The sequence below is a fragment of the Aedes aegypti genome, chromosome 1 (assembly GCF_002204515.2).
Source record: "Aedes aegypti strain LVP_AGWG chromosome 1, AaegL5.0 Primary Assembly, whole genome shotgun sequence".
In the NCBI taxonomy this organism is placed as follows: domain Eukaryota; kingdom Metazoa; phylum Arthropoda; class Insecta; order Diptera; family Culicidae; genus Aedes; species Aedes aegypti.
The window spans coordinates 262692349-262706795 of NC_035107.1; the positions used below are offsets into that span (position 1 = coordinate 262692349).

At 41.0% G+C, this 14447-nt stretch overlaps 1 protein-coding gene across 1 annotated transcript in view; it reads right to left on the reverse strand.

Annotated features, from left to right (window-relative positions):
• LOC110674096 (dnaJ homolog subfamily C member 21) overlaps positions 1–14447 on the reverse strand; it is a 33434-nt gene continuing 18987 nt past the window's right edge. Inside the window, exon 3 of the mRNA XM_021837691.1 lies at positions 1–502. The gene's annotated coding sequence lies outside the window, so the exon portion shown is untranslated. The remainder of the gene's footprint in view (positions 503–14447) is intronic.

A 14447-nucleotide genomic window follows, 5' to 3' on the forward strand; every position in this document is an offset into this window, starting at 1 on the left:
TTTGTTTCACGTTTGGGACAATAAATTATCTACATTTATATGGTCATCGTTTCGCTAGGCTACTATAAATAACACTGACAATAAATAACTTACACTAGAAACGGTTTCAACTAGCAACAATTGTGACCACATATTGTCTCTACGCTCCAATCAGCAATTTCTCCCATCGCTGCGAATCAGCCTGAGCCTGAAATCGTCCATTTGGCGCTTTTGCTCACTCTCATAGATTGTCGACATTCAAAAAATAAAAATCATAAAAACGAAAACTAAATAGAAGAAACATAAAACACAAATTCACTTCAGCATTTTCCTTTTCGATGATCTCCATTCGCGTAACGTTCGCTCCTGGTCCCGGAGACACCAATCAAGGTCGTCTCAATTTCACGCTCACTGGTTCCCGTCGTCATCGAATCGTCATAGATCAACTTTTGTCTTATTTTTTTCGGATCTCGATGTTCCTCTCGTTAAGTTCATACGCGCGCATGCGTGCCCACGATCAGACCTTTGGGGTTGAAAAAGAAAGAAAAACCGAAAAAGAGTTATACAAGCAGCGAGACGTATGCACAATGGTCGGAATAAATAAAGTTTGGCCAAAATCTTAATCTAAGAAAAATCTCATCTCCATATACCATTGGGTGTTTTCATTTTTACCAAAGGGACTGTTAACATAATATAATAGATTTTATCGACGGCCGCTCGAAAACGGACTAGATTTTTTCCGTGCGGCAAATCCTCTAGAAATGTCGTGAGTACCAGCACCACCTGTTCACCGATTTCAAAGCGGCATATGACAGTATTGACCTTGTAGAGCTATGGAGGATCATGGACGAGTACAGATTTCCCGGGAAGCTCATAAGATTGTTCAAAGCAACGATACACGATATGCAAAATTGCGTGAAGATCTCGGTCCAGGAATTCCGCCAGGGACTACAACAAGGACTTTCGCACCTACTGTTCAACATTGCACTTGAAGGAGTCATGCGGCGAGCCGGATTTAACAGTCGAGGCACGATTATCAAGAGATCTCGACAATCTGTCTGCTGCACGGACGACATGGATATTATTGGAAGAAAATTTGGAACGGTAGCATCTTTGTTCACCCGCCTGATACTCGAAGCAACAAGAGTCGGACTGATGGTGAATGCGTCGAAAATAAAGTACATGCTGGTAGGCGGAACTGAGCGTGACAGGGCCCGCTTAGGAAACAGTATTTTTGACGAGAATTGATTGACGAGTTCGTCTTCCTCAGATCCTTGCTGACGGCTGACAACAACGTTAGTCGTAAAATATGAAGGCGCATCATCTGTGGAAGTCGTGCCTACTATGGGCTCCAGAATATTCACGCCCGCACCAAATGCACGATGTTCAAAACGCTTATTATACCGGTAGTCCCTTACGGGCATGAAACGTGGACGATACTCGAGGAGGACCTGCAAGCTTTTGGAGTTTTCGAACGTCGGCTGCTTAGGACGATTTTCAGCGGCGTACAGAAAAACGGTATGTGGCTGTGAAGGATGAATCACGAGCTCGCCCAGCTCTACGCAGAACCCAGTATCCAGAAGGTGGCTAGAGCTGGAAAGATATGCTGGACAGGGCATGTTGCAAGAATGCCGGACAACAGCTCTGTAAAAATGGTGTTCGCTTCGAATCCGGTCGGAACAAGAAGGCATGGGACGTAGCGTGCTAGTTGGATCCACCAGATGCAGCAGGACCTAGAGGGCGTGGGTCGAGGTCGAGGATGGAGAGAGGGGACCATGAACCGAGTGAATTGGCGATATATTGTTGACGAGGTTTTATCAAGTTGATTATTCAAGGATGTTTTCGAAAATTTGATCATGAATTTCACTAGAAACATCTTTGATTATTGCCCACTTGAAATTATTCTAAGAATTCTTCAAAATAATTAAACTTAATAAGTTCGAATACAATCCTAGGAATTTCTTAAGTAATTGAAATAAGTGCGGTTAAGTAACTAACTAGATCATTTTTAATATGCAATCCAGCTTTTTACGCTAGACATGCCATAACTTTTGAATCACCCTTATTTGACGGTTCTTAAATACACTATAATTTTTTATAGTTAGTATTTTTTTCATGTTGACGAACAACAAATATATTCGTGTTTCCAGGATACCGAATCCCAAAAAAGTTTCATATTTTAAATCCTTGTTATATTTTGTTGTTTTCTCTAATGCCAGTTTTATTTATTTTAGGAGGATGAAACTGTTGCAAAATTCATAAACTGAAAAGGAATTTCAAAATACAAAATCACGTCTGAATCTGATTGTGTGCCAGTGATTCCGATTAATCTACCAGAACAAACTGATTTGTTGTTGATCGATTTGTCATTGATTGTCACGATTTCATTCAATATCATGGGGGATAGGTAGATGAGAGTAAATGACAAGTCCTACGTTATTCGCAGCTGGGTAAGGTACTGGTTGTTCTACAGTTACCAATAGAGCAAAAATGTTATATGGGTTTGTGTTGGTCAAGCAAGTTTGTGGGATAGAAATACCTGTTCGAATCAGGGAGACCTTTCTGGGCGAGCTGGTGAACCTAGCAAAAGCGTGCGGAAGTTTGTGCTCTGGGTTAAGTCATTTGACAAAGGAGACTAAGGTTGTAACTTGGGACATGAGGACGTACACTGTGGCTTTCCGTAGACCTTAGAAATTAATAATTTATTCATTTATTTATCGATGCATGGGAGAATTGTCTTCCTTTACTAAGAAAGTTCATTAGTGAAAGCAGCTAGCTTTTCAAAGCTCTTAGTTTGTTGCGATATCAAGCAAATATTTGTATATATCTTAATGTATTATTTCGATACCCGATGATTGAAAATAAAGGGAAATCCTGCGGTATACAAATCGACTACCAGCTCGAAGCGTATTGTTTCTATATGAAAGTGTGCAATTTTCACTTCTATAAATTATCCAGAATCCTAATATGATCAGCCTTTTAATAACATCGATTCTCGCAAACGAATGGCCGACGAACAGTGATAGATAGGATAATTTCAGTATTTTGACGTAATGTGACCATGTTGATGTAACTTTGCGTGTTCAAATCAAACCCGTCATCCAAATAATCTGAAATTCGCTCACACCAGAAGAACTGTTGTGGCTCCTAATAATTAGTTGCCTAAAATTGTACAAAATAAATAAAAATTATAAAAAAATGGTTAAACATATAATATTCAATACGAAGATATTGTAGATGCACACATCAGCAAGAGAAAATTATTGACAGTTCGATCATCAATATGAAATCATTGCCTACTAAGACCTCGCTATAAAATTTATAGGCAAGAAATGTCAAAATTAAATCACCCCTTGTTGATTTATAGCCAGCGTTAAAAGCTGGATATCCAGGATTTTTCGTGGAATGTTTTTTGAGCTTATTAAACGAACTTGCAGAAAACTTCAAACAATTGGAATGTTTGGGTTATTGCTCCTGTATAATATTTCAGCACTTTTTTTTTAATTTTTCTGTGAATCAGACCAAGTCATGTAGTGATTCCTTCAAAAATTTCTACAGGAAATTATCTGTGATTCCACCTAAACTTGTCTAGGGATTTAGCCAAGAAAATCTCCCTGAAGTGCTGTTTAGGATCATTTGAACAGTCTCATCGTAACATGAACCAAGAGTTTAACAAGTACCTCAAGTATTAGCTTTCAATTTCCTCTCTTAAGTTTCTCTCATTAATTTGTCCAGGAATCTTGTGATTTGCCTAGGAAGCAATCCAATAATTTTTCAATTTTTTCTCCAAAATCGGAAAAAAAAATCTTTGGAGAGGTTCCTCAAACAACTTGTGGAGTATATCAAGATGGATTTCCTTAAGAAACTCATGGACAAAATTAAAAGGCAGGAAGTTCTGGAAAAATGCCTAATGGAATTTCAAGAACAATTTAATTTATTTTTACTATTTTGGAGGACATTTGTAAAAAATCCGTGATGAACTTCCAAGGTGGACGCTCGATGAATTCAGGCGGACGTTAGAGGAAATCACCAATGAGCTTGTCGGTCGGAAGCCAGTACTAGTTGGAGGAGACTTTAATGCGTGGGCCGTGGAGTGGGGTCGCAGGGTAACCAATGCCAGAGGTTGCAGCCTGCTGGAGGCCCTGACAAAGCTAGATCTCCAGCTGTGCAATGAAGGTAGTGTCAGCACATTTAGGAAAAATGGACGAGCATCGATCATTGATCTTACATGGTGTAGCCCATCGCTGGCGGGCAACATGAACTGGAGGGTAAGTGAGGAGTATATCCATAGTGACCACCAGGCAAACCGCTATACCATTAGTCGACGGGACTGCGTGGCAACGCCGAAAAACACGGCGGCAGTGGAAGACGAAGGCCTTCAACAAGAACCTCTTCGTCGAAGCACTTCGTGTGGACAGCGATATCCCGGATCTCGATGCGATGGAGCTGACAAGGACGATGATCAGGGCGTGTAACATAAATACCAATGTCAAGAAAACGGAAGCCACCAAACAACAAGCGTCCAGTATACTGGTGGAACGAGGTACTTTGCACTCTTCGCGCCGCCTGTCTTAAGGTGAAGATGAATCGAAGCCAAAGTTCAAATTTTCAAGAGCACGGATCTGGAAAACCAAACATCCGTTTAAGCTGAAAACTCAATCGATTGGTCTTACTGGTGATGAGCAATCGATTAGATGTTCAGCTCAAACGAATGTTTGGTTCTCCAGATCCGTGCTCTTGAAAATTTGAACTTTGGCTTCGATTCATCTTCACCTTAAAGTCAGGAAACGATATCAGGGAGCGAGACACGAGGAAGTCCGAGAAGGGCAAAGAATTGTGTTCCATCAAGTCAGAGCGACCTTCAAACGTGAGATTAAGCTGATCAAGTCCAACTGCTTCAGAGAGCTGTGTTGAGCAGATGCTGCTAATCCTTTAAGGCAGTGCTTCCCAAACTTTTTCAACTTTCGCCCCCTTGAGGCCAACATTTATCTGGAATCGCCCATCTGATATGTGATTTCAATATTTTATGTAATGGAGTGCTGTACGTCAAAAAATGTATTTGACTCACATATCGATATCCACAGAATCACGATACAATATTTATTATGTACATTTAAAAATATTTTCATAAATATCGATATCCCAAAATTATTAAGAATGATTTAGTAGATTGCAATTCATAATACCAATTTTAACAATATTTTACGTGCATTACGGGCTACTGAATCAGTTTTTGATGCAAGTTCAGCCCAGTTTTATTTCAATGAAATATATGCATAAGCGCCAACTTGTGACGTAGCTGGGGAATGATTCGTTAATGGTGATTACATACTGATTTAACTTTTATTTATAAAATTACTGCAATAATTTTCAGAAATTGTAAATAATGAATGTTTGACGTTTCATGGAACAATTTTTCTTTCATTCAACCTAAAAACACTGAACAAATATATGAAAATCCAGAATGTTTTTCAACTTATATTCAGGCTGCTTGGGCACGTCAGGAGTTAATCATCAATATTAACCTCCTTTTCCCGAGCAGCCTAGATAGCCGCGTAGTGTCGGTAGCGGTTGTTTCAACTGGCTAAGAATTAACACTACGGACTGCCTGTTCCGGTGGTAAAAGTCCACCTCACAGGTGACCCCTAATTTATGGTGTGATGCGTACCGTGCCTAAGAATGAATGGTTAGGGGGGTCTAAATAAAACCTAACCGCTAACGGAGCCTGTGGGGTACCAGGGCGCCCTCCACAGTATTGAGTCCTTCCTGTGCTACCCGGAGCAATGGTGCAGGTGACCTTGTGTTTCTCCGAGATAATCGGCTGCCCTTCTTCAGTCTCTATCCTGAGGCTTAATAAGGGTGGGATTATGAATATGTTGACATTTAATTTAAATTATCACCTATATGGATTCGCATTATGCGTTTTACACAGTGTATTCTGTGCTCTTTCGCCTTTGGCGACTTTAAATAGATACCGATCTGGTTTTTTCGTTGCTGGTCTTTTTCGTGCTGAGATTGCAAAAAGCTTAATCCTGCCTAGTTTGGGTAGTGGCTACGGTTAGGTTAGCTCAGATCAATCTTCAGCATAAAAGAACAGCAACGATCAATCTTTGCAGACTCATGCAAAATGGTGCAGCCCAAGTGGCGCTAGTTCAAGAACCCTACTTTCGTAGAGGAAACTTCTATCTAGGTAACCTTGTGGACCCAGTTTTTGCTACTTTTAGCAAGCTTGAAATGGCAAACTCGCGCTCCATGCCCCGCGCATGCGTGCTCGTTAATAAAGCAATCGTTGCTACACTCATTTCTGAGTTAACTACCAGAGATGTATGTGCTGTCACAATCGATGTTTCTGTTGGTGACCTCAACAGGAAGTACGTCTATTGTTCGGTATATTTACCACATGATGAACCATCCCCAACGGATGACTTCAAACGAGTTGTCGTACACTGCGTAACAAAAGGCCTTCCGCTGATTGTGGGCAGTGATGCCAATGCTCATCACATCATCTGGGGCAGCTCGGATATCAATTTGAGAGGCTCCAGTCTGATGGAATACTTAAGTAGTACAGACCTTGGATTACTTAACATAGGCAATCGCCCAACCTTCATGGTTTCTAATAGAGAAGAAGTGTTAGACATAACGCTCTGCTCGAATAGAATCAGTCACGAGTTGACGAATTGGCATGTATCAGATGAGGAATCATTATCTGATCATCGCTACATCTTCTTTGAACATTCAAATGTAACTGCGCAGACTTTGCGTTTTAGGAATCCCCGGTCAACAAACTGGGAACTCTACATTGAATTGGTTGCGACCAAATTTCATGGATATTCTCCGTCCATTGAAAATCCAAGTGATCTGGATGATGCCGTTGATACTACAACATCCTACATTATGGAAGCTTTTGAAGAAGCATGTCCTCTGCGGTCTGTAAAGACTACAAGAGGGACCCCATGGTGGAATTCCGATCTGACTAGACTCAGGAAACAATGTAGAAGGAGTTGGAACAGACGCCGTTCAGCTGGATCAGAGTCGTTCAAGTCAGCTCGCAAGGCTTACAAGAAGACTCTTCGTTCTGCTGAACGATCCGGCTGGAAAAACCTTTGTACAAATGTTTCCAGTTTGAGTGAAGTCAGTCGGTTGAACAAAATTCTTGCAAAATCTAAGGATTTCCAAGTGAACGAAATTCGCTTACCTAATGGTGACTTTACTTCTTCCGATGAAGAAGTTTTAGAATGTTTATTCAATACACACTTCCCCGGATGTGTGGACATAGCATCTACGGATGAACCAAATGTCTTTTCATGTAGTTACGAGTCTCTGGCCTCGGCTCGCAGTATCGTAACTACTGAATCGATTCAATGGGCACTTAATAGTTTTGCCCCTTTCAAATCTCCAGGAGCGGATGGGATTTATCCTGTTCTGCTCCAAAAGGGATTTGAGTCTATAAAACATGTTTTGAAAAAGCTACTTGTAAGCAGTTTTGCTACCGGGTACATTCCCAAATCCTGGCGTGATATTACTGTAAAGTTTATCCCAAAAGGAGGACGTGCGTCGTATGAGGAAGCGAAGAGTTTTAGACCAATCAGTCTGACCTCTTTTCTTCTGAAATGTCTGGAACGCATTATCGATCATCACATCCGTGATGTTTATTTGGCAAACATGCCTCTTCATGTGAATCAACATGCTTACCAATCTGGAAAGTCCACTGTGACTCTTTTACACAAAGTTGTATACGATATCGAGAAAGCATTCGCTCAGAAGCAATCGTGCTTGGGTGTTTTCTTGGATATTGAGGGTGCCTTTGATAACGTGTCTTTCGATGCCATATTGGAAGCCGCACGAAACCATGGGCTACCTACAATGATTACCAATTGGATTCATCAAATGCTCAAAAACCGACATCTCTTCTCGACATTGCGTCAAGCAGCGATTCGAAAATTGAGTGTTTGCGGATGCCCCCAAGGGGGAGTCTTGTCACCACTTTTGTGGAATCTCGTAGCAGATACGCTATTGAGGCAACTCAATAATTGCGGTTTTCCAACTTATGGATTTGCCGACGACTATCTAGCTCTGATAGTTGGTATGTGCATAAGCACCCTATTCGACCTGATGCAAAGTGCTCTTCAGGTAGTCGAGAGTTGGTGTCGCCAATATGGCCTTTCGGTTAACCCGAATAAAACATCTATTGTTCTTTTTAAGGAAAGACGAAACCGCGATGGAATTCGACCTTTACGTCTTTTTGGCACTGAGATTAATGTGACTGATCAAGTAAAGTATGTCGGAGTCATTCTAGATTCCAAACTTTTATGGACAGCTCACATTGATTTCAGAGTCAAAAAAGCTTGTATGGCCTTCGGTCAATGCCGGCGAACCTTTGGTAAAACTTGGGGCCTCAAACCCAAATATATCAAATGGATTTACACAACAGTTGTTCGACCAATATTGGCATATGGATGTCTTGTGTGGTGGCAAAAGGGCGAAGTGAGAACAATCCAATCAAAATTGGGCCATCTCCAAAGGATGTGCTTGATGGCGATGTCTGGTGCGTTCTCTACAACTCCCACAGCAGCGCTCGAGGCCCTTTTCGACGTTGCGCCACTACACATATATCTTAAACAAGAAGCACTTTCTTGCTCTTACCGTTTATGGGTACTGGATCTACTGGAGAAAAATCCAGTGAATCGTAGATCTACACACACTTCGTTGTTTCCACTTTTGGTGAATTGGGACAAAATTGTCCTTGCTCCAAGTGATCTCACAATTGCTTGTAACTTTCCTTACAGGACATTTACCACACAATTCCCTTCACGGGAAGAGTGGACGTCTGGCTATTTGGAAAGAAGTATATCAAACAATATAGTATGTTACACTGATGGCTCCCTTCTTGAAGGTAGAGCTGGTGCAGGAGTATATTCTCGTGAGATAAGGCTGAATCAGTTTTACTCACTTGGTAGAAACTGCACCGTTTTTCAGGCGGAAATATTTGCTCTTATGTGTGGAGTGCAATCAGCACTTCAACAGCGCGTAATGGGTAAAGTCATATACTTCTGTTCAGATAGTCAGGCTGCTATAAAAGCTCTCGCTTCGGCCAACTCAAGGTCGAAGCTTGTTATCGCATGTCGAACTCAAATTGAGGAACTGAATTCAGTCAACTCTGTAAACCTTGTATGGGTACCTGGCCATTCTTCCATCGCTGGAAATGAATTGGCTGATGAGCTAGCTCGCGATGGAGCATCGCATGACTTCATTGGCCCTGAGCCGGCTATTCCAATTTCGAAGTGCTGGGTGAAGCTTCAGATAAACTCTTGGGCGGCAACTCAGCACAAGCAATATTGGAATAGTTTGGAGTCGTGTCGTCAAACAAAATTGTATATTACTGAGCCATCTCCAAAGGTGGCGAAGTATTTAACAAATCTGTCAAAGCAGAATTGCAGTCTCTTGGTCAGAGCGTTGACAGGCCACTGCCGACTCAACTATCACATGGCAAATATTCAGCGTGCTGACTCATTTGTGTGTGATAGTTGTGACTCCGATTATGGAACTTCGTATCACCTGATATGTAACTGTCCAGTTTTTGCGCAAATGCGATTCCAATTACTTGGTAAACACTTATTAAGTGAAACTGAATACAGAAGCCTGAATCTTCAGGACATCCTGTTATTCTTAACCCGCTGTGGTAATGAGCTATAGGCTCTCTTTACGCTCATGCGTTTTGCAGTGCCCTTTTTAGGGCGCTGTTCGAACCCATTGTGGTATGGAGCTACATGCTCTCATTTCGCTTATGCGATCTTCCCTCTTCAAGGGACCCCACTCCTATTTCCTCCCATCTTTCCCTTCCCTTTCCTCTCCCATCGGGTAGATGATGAAATAGGCTCAAATATGGCGATGGCACAAATCTCCCAACTGGTGGGGAACGTGCCTTTGGAGCCGGCCTTCTGATACCTGATAGATTGCAATTCATAATACCAATTTTAACAATATTTTACGTGCATTACGGGCTACTGAATCAGTTTTTGATGCAAGTTCAGCCCAGTTTTATTTCAATGAAATATATGCATAAGCGCCAACTTGTGACGTAGCTGGGGAATGATTCGTTAATGGTGATTACATACTGATTTAACTTTTATTTATAAAATTACTGCAATAATTTTCAGAAATTGTAAATAATGAATGTTTGACGTTTCATGGAACAATTTTTCTTTCATTCAACCTAAAAACACTGAACAAATATATGAAAATCCAGAATGTTTTTCAACTTATATTTCAATGCAATACATAAAATGTGTATTTTTTTTCAACAATTCGTCAACACCAAGAAAATGTTGCTTCTAAAATGATTTGTTCCATGAGAAATGATAAGAAAGAGTGCAACCGAATCTTCTTTTTTCTGTAAAAAGCTGGATGCCTATAAAAGAAATATTAGCTTCCCAACCTCACAGTTCCCATATAAAAAAAACCTTATATAAAATATTGGGTTTTTGCAAAAAAATAAAAAAAAATCTCAGATACATTTTTTACATCCAAAATTTGTTGTGTGCGAAATGTTATCTGTGGCTAATCATCCGACCTTGTGAAAATTTCAGATATCGACCATTCTTAAAACTTACATGATATTAAAAAACCTGAATGCATGTGTTTGACAATTATTAAGTGTAGTCTATCATAATATTAAAATGACCCTGATTGGAGATATACCGATCCAAGGTAAAATATTCCTGGAATTAGTTAGGTTTGGAATTGATTAACCTTCTGATGTGTGTCCTAAAAAAATTATGAGTTATATTTTAGCCTTTTCGCCCCCTTTCTGAATTTTTCGCCCCCCAAATTCTATTTTACAAATTTTCGCCCCCTTGAGCCTGAAAATCCCCCCCAGGGGGGCGAATTCGCCCACTTTGGGAATCACTGCTTTAAGGGATGCCTACCGAGTGATAATGGCAAAAATCAAGGGTCCGTCGACGCCGGTCGAAACATGCGCAGACAAATTAAAAGTCATCGTCGAGAGTCTATTTCCAAAGCAAGACCCTACAATGTGGCCGACCACACCATATAGCAATGAAGAGATAGGAAATGCGGAAGCTCGTCAAATCTCCAACGATGAGCTTATAGCAGCGGTGAAAGCGCTGAAGCTGAACAAGGCCCGGGTTCGGACGGAATTCCAATGTGGCACTTAAAGCAACGGTCGTTGCGTTTCCAGATATGATTAGGAAGGCTATGCAGAAATGCCTGGACGAAGGTCAATATCCAGAAGTATGGAAAATTCATAAACTGATACTGTAGCCGAAGCTAAGAAAACCGCCCGGGGATACAAGAGCATTTAGGACACACTCTGTAAAGTCTTGGAACGGGTTATCCTCAACAGGGTGATTAAATGCACAGAGAGCAAGAGCCGACTATCAGAAAGTCTGTTTGGATTCCGAAAAAGATGCTATTCGGACAATGTTGAAGAGAGTCGAGAAAGCATTGAAACAAAAGCGTAGAGAAGGTCGTTATTGCGCCGTGGTCACGATAGATGTGAAGAACGCGTTCAACAGCGCCAGCTAGGAGGCGATTCCCACTGCGCTGCACATAATGCGGGTTATTAGAGCTACTTCCAAAACTGAGTACTGAGGTATGAAACCGACGCCAGCCGACGAAGAACGTCTGGAATCCCACAAGGTTTCATACTGGGTTCAACTCTGTGGAATGCTATATACGACGTGAGCTGACCAAGGGGGTCGAGATCGTCGGCTTCGCCAATGACGTCGTCCTAACGGTGATAGGTGAGATGCAGGAGGAAGTAGAAATGCTGGCGATGGAGGCAATTGGTCTGGTTGAAGCTTGAATAGAGGGAGTCAAGCTGAAGATAGCCCACCACAAAACGGAGGTGCTACTAGTTAGCAACTGCAAAGCAGTAATGCGGTCAATCAGTCATCATCATAGCGAACGCTGAAACAACTGGGCGTAATGCTAGACGATTGGCTGAACTTGCATGCGAGAAGACGGCGAATGCCCAACATCGGTGGTTCTAGAAACAGTATGAGGCGTCTTCTGGCTGGCGTATCATGCTGCGGACCAAGCGGAATCAGAATAACTTGAACAGCGCTTTCCAATTCATCACCATGCGAGTGGTGAGCGCGTACAGGGCTATAAAGTCGGAGGCATGCCGCCTGGGATCGCTGGGATGATCTCGAACTGCATCATCCTGTCCGTAGACATCGAATGCTATCAGCTAAAAGAAACCAGACAGGCGAGGAGGTTGGTAAGAATTCGTTCGCTGGCTAAGTGGTAGCAAGAATGGGATGCCTCCGAGAAAGGAAGGTGGACCCACAGGCTCATCCCGAATCTATCAGCCTGGGTGAACAGGGAGCACGGAGTAGTGACCCAGTAAACACACCATCGTTTATGATGGGATATAAGAGTACAAATGTGGAGGCGATATACGTACATCTTACACGCAGCCTTATGGCGCATGTACGTATATCGCCTCCACATTTGTACTCTTATGCGCTATCGTATACGAGTTTGTGTTTACTGGGGAACTTCCACCTGACACAGATCCTGTCAGGTCACGGCTGCTTCAAGCAGTATCTGTATCGATTTGGCCATGCGTCTTTAACATTCTGTCCTGAGGGTATGGTGATTGAAGAAACGCCAGAACATGTTGTCTTCAACTGCCAGAGGTTCAAAATAGTACGAAACACGGTAGCGGCTACAACGTACAAGGTATGGTACACGAAATGATCCTTTCAGCGTATTCGGCAGATATTCTTCCGCCGGGGTACTTTTCATCGGAGTGGGCTAGTTTCACTGACAGGAACTACGCCGAGTTGTATCGATAACGACGAACCGCCGGCTTTGGGTTCTCGGGGCGCTTGCAAACCGGAAGTCACCCCTCAACCAGAATTCCAAGACTGACCTCGGCATCAGACCGGTTCGCCCGTAGAGCATGCTGAGTAGAGTAATGGAGTCAAGAACACCAATAAACATCTATCTTTCGAAAAAAGTCTCACAAGGCTCAGGCGTTCATACGCAGTAGACCGTTGAGTAATAGATGGTTAAGTGAGAACCACAGAACCACAAATATTTTAAGTTCTTCATAGATATATTAGAATCAATGGAAATATTATGCCAGCGTCTGATTGAAATTACCAACAGTTATGACTAATGTGTAATCGCAAGAAAAAAGATAAATTAAGACATATACTTGGCAATATCTTGAAATGATTCCTGACAAGAAAAACCTTGAAAGCACCCTGAATCAATCTGCGAGTGTATTTCCAAAATTTATTCTAAGGCACCTGTTGATAAATTGTATGTGTTATCAGTAATGCACCTAGAAGAATAATAAGTGGATTAAACAAAAAAACTTGAGGAATGTTTAAAATTCATGAACATATTGAGGACTCTATAAAACTTCTGAAATAATGTGTTGTGTTTTTAACTAATACATTTGATAGAACATTGAGGTATAAAAAAGCTCCTTGAAGAATGTGAAGTACCCAAAGTGAAACCAGAAAAATAAATTATGAGCCATCTTCACTATTTCTGGGATGCCTGAAGGAATTAGGGACGTGGATACTGGTAGAATCTTTTGGAATTCTTAGATGAACTATATGAAATCATACCATATCGTGTCAATAATGGGTCAGGCAGAAATGATCTGTCAATATAATTAACGTTTCATGCAAAGAATCGTTTTTCGTGAGATTTCGGAATCGTTTGCAAAGCTTCCCTCTGGTGAAAATCCCTACATTATTTTGGTGTGTTCTATTCGATACGGAAGCATCATGACGCGGCAGGAGTTGTTTTCACGTTGAAAATAATAAAAATGACTTCCTGATCAGTGAATAACAACAAAATCCTATCATAACTATATCGAAATTTGTTACAAATAACAAATTTTGTTTCAATTGTTCTAAAAATACTTTGAGCAGATTGATAAAATTATAACACAATGAAAACAAAATCAGTTATAATAACTGATGTTATTTCAAATTTGTTTTTATCGAAAACATAATTATAACCTAATTTGTAGTAAATAAGTAACAAAATCTGTAATAATTCTATTGCATTCCATTGGTCGGGTAGGGTCTAACTCAACAGTTTTATATCTTCAACAACATTCATTTTTTTCCTGATCTGGGATAAAAGTGTTACACCGTTCGCGAAAAAAAGAGTTTGAGACATTCTGATGGTGCATAACATGGTGCAAATATGAATTTTCTATCTTATTTTAAAAATTTTTGATTTGAGCCAATTTGATGACATTAAGATCGAAGAAAAATAAATTTCAGTACAATTTCTATTAAGGATCTTGAAAGTATAATACTTTATCTTTCCTGGCGTTACGTCTCAACTGGGACAGAGCCTGCTTCTCAGCGTAGCTTTATGAACACTTCATTATTTATTAACTAAGAGCGTTCTTTGCCATGTGTATATCGTATGGCAGGTACGAAGATACTCTATGCCCAGGAAAGTCGAGAAAA